Here is a 6755-nt window from a genome sequence, read left to right on the forward strand (position 1 = left end):
CAGTTCGTTTAACTATTATTGTACGTGATGTACGTTTTTAGGGGGTGGTTAATGAAAGTGTTCCCAAATGCAACATTAATTTCTTGACAACCTAATACAATAATACGTTGTTCATACTTCTGTAGACTCTTAAGCCTTTCCAAACTGGATGGATGCCACTGATATCCCTCAATTTTTTGTCAACTCACAGTGGAAATAGTTAACAAAATTGCATGAAACTTACAAAGTTACTAAACAGTATATAGTTTCTTATTTAAAAAAATAACAATTTGATTTGGGTTTCTTGTTATTTTCAACATTGTGGAATCTCCAAAATTTTTTGTGAGAAGATTTTGAAAACAACAAAAATACACCCATTTAGTCTTCGAATTTCTTTCTTTTTTTTTAATGGTTGATAATTCATTAACATATTTTATTTTCATACACTGATTTTGCCAACTGCAGTAATCACCATTTACAACTATGAACTATAAAAAACATGGATAAAACTTAGGACATGACCTTTCACAATGATATCACCATGACCTTTATCAAGGTAGTTAGAAACGTTTTTGCTAGCAATGTTTTTTTATATTATTATTATTTATCAAGATCAATTTACATCTAATAAATGGTTTCTTTTCAATAAATAACAAGTTACTTTATTTATGTGCACTGTTTAATTGATAAGCTTGAAAATAATACCTCAAAAATAAAGGTTTGAGTTGATGGGAAAATAATTTGCCATCACCTACCATACTAACTAAATCTAACTAAGCTTACCTCATGTTTGTTACATGAGCAAGTTTCTGTAGTTTTCAAACAAAAATTATTTAATACAAACATTTTTTTAGGAATAATTTCTAAAGAATGTGTAAAAACATTTCCAAGCCTTTAGTTTGATCTAGAAGCACTAAATTCCATTTAATGTATCAAACATTAAAACAAAAAAAAAACAACACTGAGGATATGTTAGTTTCTTCTACAAATAGCTTTATATATAATAAGATTCGGTGTCTGTGTGTGCCACATAACTTCTCCTAAATCACTGGTCACATTGACTTCTAAATGATACCAAACAAACAATCTCAGTCCTGAGGTTTGCGCACAAGTAAAACTTTTCACCCCACCCCTTAGGGAACCCGAGCATTTCAAGAACACTTTTATGGGGATTCTCTGAAAGTAGATCCCAAATTTGCCATTGATTTACATTTGAGCACATAAATAATTAGGCCTACTAATTACTGTTCGTAACTTAGTTAGAGAAATTAAATTTGTGTTATATTGGAAATGATCATTAAAGTGAAAAAAGTGCAAAACTGTAGTTGAAGCATTAAATTTGCTTTATAGCAGCCCTGTAAATGTGGGCCATAAGGCCCACAGATTTCCTAGTCAATAAATTTCTAGATATCTTTGTAAATTCTGTAATTATATAAAAAAAGTGAAGCATTATGAAAAATAATTGCATATGGGGTACAATAATGGCCTGTCTTCTACTAGACATCAAGTATTGAACATGCTATTACAGAAATGGTATACCAGTGCTACTAGCATACATTTACATAACTGTTTGTCTAATTTGAGTAAGTGAAAAAAAAACTTTATTACAACAACTAAACAGACATGCGTGTGTACCTGAGCATATGAAATGATAATCCTTTCTACTAGGCTGTTTAGCTCCACAACTTTCCTCAGAATTAATCTCTATAAAATTAAACACTGTTATTGAGAAGTCTTCACTTGATATCCTAATAGAAACTAGCTAAAGACAGTGCACCTGAATTCAACAAATAAACTTGCCTTCTTTGCCCAGTTGACTGTGTCACCTCATGACCTTTGTGCCCTAATAGCAATAGTTGGCTCTTATATTTAGTCAACACCATGATCAGCCAGCAAAGGATATTACAGTACCAATTCCTTCAACCTAGATGCTATAAACTACCGAGTAGAATAGACATTACCTAATACAGAGAACAAAGAAACAATGGAACTGAAATAAGATGATCTTACCAACTTTCTAGACCATGTGTTGCCACCATTACAGCATGGAAACTAAATAACTTAACAATTTTTTAAATCTCTTTCTCTATCGCTAAGCTAGGTAGGAAAGATATGCCCACATACCATAATAGCATACTTCTACTGTCACATTTCACATGGAAGCTCAGTAACCAAAAAATGTTTAAAATCTCTATTGCTAAACCAGGTAGGATAGATATGTCTGCATATCATTTTAACATATTTCCACTTATCACATTTCACAAACTGCTCTTTACAAATCTTCTTTTTTTTTTTATAGCTATGGACTCCAGAAGAAGGTTGCGAAATGACTCATAGTCACTTTTGTAGACTGGTTATGAAGTAGCCTATTTCTACCTGCTGAGATTGTATCTTCCCTAGCACTACCGCATAGTTAAACACTACAGCTGTCCCTTTCTTTAAAATGATAAAAAAATATTTCATGCCTCACATCATAAAGTCCTCTAATGTAAGTATCCATCTATGTATCATCTATACTTGCAAATCACCACACTTCATGAGAGTTAGGAATTTCAACCTGTGAAGTTGCAGACCATAGGTATGTCCAACGGAAAGGTAACTGAATATTAAAATAGGTATTGTAAATCATGAACAATCGTCTATATTAAGAAATTATTATAACAATAAAACTTACATGAAGCTGTATATTAGCATTTGAAAGTAGTGAATAACCAATGTTAAATAGATTCAGATTTTAATTTTCCAAAGCACTCTTTCACCCAACTAAAAATTTAAACATAAGAAAATCTTTCACAAGTTGTACTCACATACACAGATGTATCAGTGACATCATGTATCACAATTTACTTCTTAAGCAGCTGATGTCTTAGAAGCAAGAATGGTGCACCAAATCCACTCCCAAAGAACAGTACAAAAAGGACTGTCAGCTTGTATCGGTTCTCAATAGAAAATGGAAGATTCTACATAAATATAGAATAGTTTTCATTAGCAAACCTTAAAGATTTATTGTACAAGAATTAATTTTAATTTTTAAAAAACTCTTAAGGTTCTTATACAAGTATGTTGGATTCATAATCATCATATTGTTTTCTCTTAAGCTTTTTACACTAATCTGACCAAGAAGCATATCAATTTATGTAGAAAAATATTGCATTTTTGAATATTATAAGCAAACAGATTCTTGAGCTGTATTAAGCTGATAATCAATTCAATTGGAAAATACCTTAAAATTACTGAACTTAAACATTTTATTTCCAGTACGTTACCCTGCCAAACTATTTTCTAATGTAGCTGCTCTTTATTCTAGTGTTTAATTATTTTGAGTAACTTTTCATTAAGTCAAAATATCTCATAATAACAAGAATCCACTGGAAAAATAAAGCTGTCAAAGAAATACAATCAAAATGGAAAAACAACATGAAATACTCAATATCTATTTTAAGTATAAAAACAAGGTCAACTGGGCTTTTAGATTTATTCTTGTCCATAAACTACAATATTTTCTATAACAAGTCAGCTATTAAAAAAACAACAAAAAAAGTGTCCACTGTAATAGTGCCTCCTCACAAGTCAGCTTAGAGGCCTAGTTATTTAAGCTACCACTGCAATCAAGGGTTTTGAATAGCAACTTTAATTCAAATTATAAAATCAAAATTTTCATAATACCACCTTATTCTTTTGTTTTATATAACAAGTTTAATTTAAAAGAATTCTCATTTGAGATCTACAGAAGATATTTTGTATGCTTATTATCAATATTTGACAATACAAAACAAGTAAATAATATATTATTTTTAATATATAAAGATTAGTATGCAATTTTTAAAAGTGTCCGAGAACTTATAGCCTGATTTTACTAAATCAAGTTCTAACTAATACCTTGAAATGACTATAGGACAAGTATACTGACCACATTAAAGCCAACGTGTATTCACCAGTTGCCATACTGATCTGATTTTCCAATGATACTCTTGCTATATGGACAATGTTATGGGTATGGACTTAGTGTACTTAGATTTTCAAAAAGATTTTGATTAGATGCCATACAGAAGTATAGCTAAGAGTATAGCTCAGAGTACACACACCATACATTAAAAATCAACTTTAAGATGTTTGGAATAGTAACTAAGTGATTCATTAGGACTTGACATAGCTACAATTTAAATGTTCAATTATATTTCAACTGTTAATCTCATTTACATTACTGACTCTATTTGCCAAGTCCAAACAATTACAGGACCTGAAAAATAACCAAGTCTTCAAACCTTCTAGTGTTCAAACCTGTTATGTACAGCCATCCAAGGCAAATTTAGAGCCTGTAATCTAAATCCTATAATGTAAGCATAACTGTGAGAATTACCAGATCTTTTTGAATCAAGTTGAAGGTCTAGTACTGTAACTCTAATCTTGTTCTCTAAAAACTAAAATTTACTTTAATTAATTAAACACCTAAATTGTGATATATTTACCTAATGGTTCATTTAAAATATTCAAACCAACAGTTACTGTAATTGTGCAAAAATGTCACAGCCTGCTCTTTCTAATATTGGCAGGTTTGTATAATATAATTTTATAAATTTAAGTATAATTTAATGTTTCCCCATTTCATACTTTCTCTGCTACAGTTATTACAAGAATCTCACATTTCAATAAAAATTAACAATATTAACAGGCATACTGCAGTCACATTTATACATGATATTTATTATTATAAAAACTATAATTCAATTACAGACACCATCCATAGAAAATTAACTTTTACTCTTAAAATTTGTAGAACAGTAATTTTTAAGAAATTCATCAGGCTGTGAAGTAGCTACATCATGGCCTAAATGTTAAACTATATTTCCACTGCTTATCTTTTACATTGTTGTAAAAAAAATAATATTTGTAATGTTTTAATATTATCAATTTATATGTTCAAATACTATTACTATTAGTACTAGTTCTAGCGGTACCACTAATACTAACAAATTCAGTAAAAATTAATATGAAAAATAACACGATTTTCTAGTTGAATATACGTAATTTTGAATATGTTTTCAGTATCAGAATCATGGGGTAGGCGAATATAAATTACATTTAAAAAGTATACCACAATACCAGCTTCAAAAGTATGAGAATTAAGCCTATTCGATACTACTATAATATTAATAATATAAACGAATGCACCATTTTCACACTTACGTCTCCAGGAATCCCTCCATGGCCGCTTCTACGTAAAGCGGACGTTGTAAAGTTTCGTGCGAGAACTGCAAACCTTCCTAGATTCATTTTTCACCAAATTTGGCCTGGTATTCTAAATATCGTTAAAGCAATGTAATCGTATTTAGATCTTACAATCCTGTTCAACAATAAAGTATTACTCTATAACTATGCCTTTCCTGATGACCTTCCCTTAACACCAGTAGGATTATGGGAAAAATTATATATTGCATATTTGTATTAATGCGCAAAACTGTGTTTAAAAAATACTTTTCTATCTGAAAAATTAAATCAGGAGAGCACAAAAATTTGAGAGAAGAAACTACCTTTTGATTATGAAAAAATATGATGTAATAACTAAATACATATGCAGAATAACTGGCTTTGAGGAATAGGAACTACATTTTCTCGTGAATCATTTCATGTATCGTTTCTATCATTATTTACTTAACAATGTTTTCAGTTGGAGAAAACTGTAATGTTTATATGTTTTATTTTATAAATAATACGTTTTAGTGCTTTAAGGTTGAGTGAAATTATGTGTGTATTGCTTTTAATCTGAAACTAAAAAACTGTCGATTTTAAGATGTTTCCTTAATTCTTGTAGTGCTGTGAGGTGGGTAGTATTCATATATTTGAAAGTTTTAACTAAGTTATGAAAATTCAATTAATTTTATAGATTTTTTATTGTTACTATGCAAATACAATTTCTGCTTATTTTATCTAAAAAGTCTAAATGTTAGATGATATATTTGTTTACGAACCTTCCAAATATACTTGTTTTGCTGAAGTTAGTTGGTTGATTATTATTGTTAAGAGCGCAAATCTATATAATGGGTTCTCTGTGCTTTTCTCACCATGGGTGTCGAAATGAGAATTTTAGCGTCGTAAGCTTGCAGAATTGCTGCTGAGCCACTGGGGTGCATTTTGTTAAGGTAATATATGAGCAGGAGGGAGTTGTGTAAGAAGGTTTTTTTAATCATTTGGTCTATTTTGTTTCAGATATTTGCACAAAGCAAGCTACGCTAGCCTTCTCCAGTTTGAACGAATAGCATATATAGAAGGCAATATATCAATAGCACCAACCGCCAATTCTTGGATTTCTCTAATCTAATAGAATAATTGACCGTTAGTTTCATAACTCATCCGTACCTCATAAATATGGACAACAATTTTTCGTTTATTTCTTCTTTTTTTTCGGCAATGAGATGCGAACCATATGGATCCACAGTCTGGCACGCTAACAACTAAGCCATACCTGGTTTAACCTTGCAATCCAAAATCTTTGGATTATTAATACCGTATTAATACGTGCAACAAAGACGACGTCTTTGTTTCATCTGTGACGATTTATTATTATATATTTATTTTAATATCGATGTTTGTTTAAATTAAATTTATATTTAGAAATGTACATAACTTCTTTGTTAAATCTGTATTGCGAAACTCTTGCCAATTTTCTAAAGTTGTAGAATATTTTCGAGTGTAAGAATCAACAATATATGTGTGTACGTAAACGATAGTGTAGCGTGTTAGTATTGTAACATAAGCTGAAGTTTCAAGAAACTCTC

General features: G+C 30.3%; 1 long non-coding RNA gene across 1 annotated transcript in view; it reads right to left on the reverse strand.

Moving 5' to 3' along the window:
- The window catches only part of LOC106466665, an 8841-nt gene extending 3429 nt beyond the window's left edge, over positions 1–5412 (reverse strand). The window contains exons 1-2 of the long non-coding RNA XR_001291285.2: positions 5167–5412; positions 2787–2939 (exon numbers count right to left, since the gene is read on the reverse strand). This is a non-coding gene — a long non-coding RNA (uncharacterized LOC106466665). The remainder of the gene's footprint in view (positions 1–2786; positions 2940–5166) is intronic.
- Positions 5413–6755: the final 1343 nt, after the last annotated feature.

The sequence above is a fragment of the Limulus polyphemus genome, unplaced genomic scaffold (genome assembly GCF_000517525.1).
Source record: "Limulus polyphemus unplaced genomic scaffold, Limulus_polyphemus-2.1.2 Scaffold2336, whole genome shotgun sequence".
NCBI classification, from domain to species: Eukaryota; Metazoa; Arthropoda; class Merostomata; order Xiphosura; family Limulidae; genus Limulus; species Limulus polyphemus.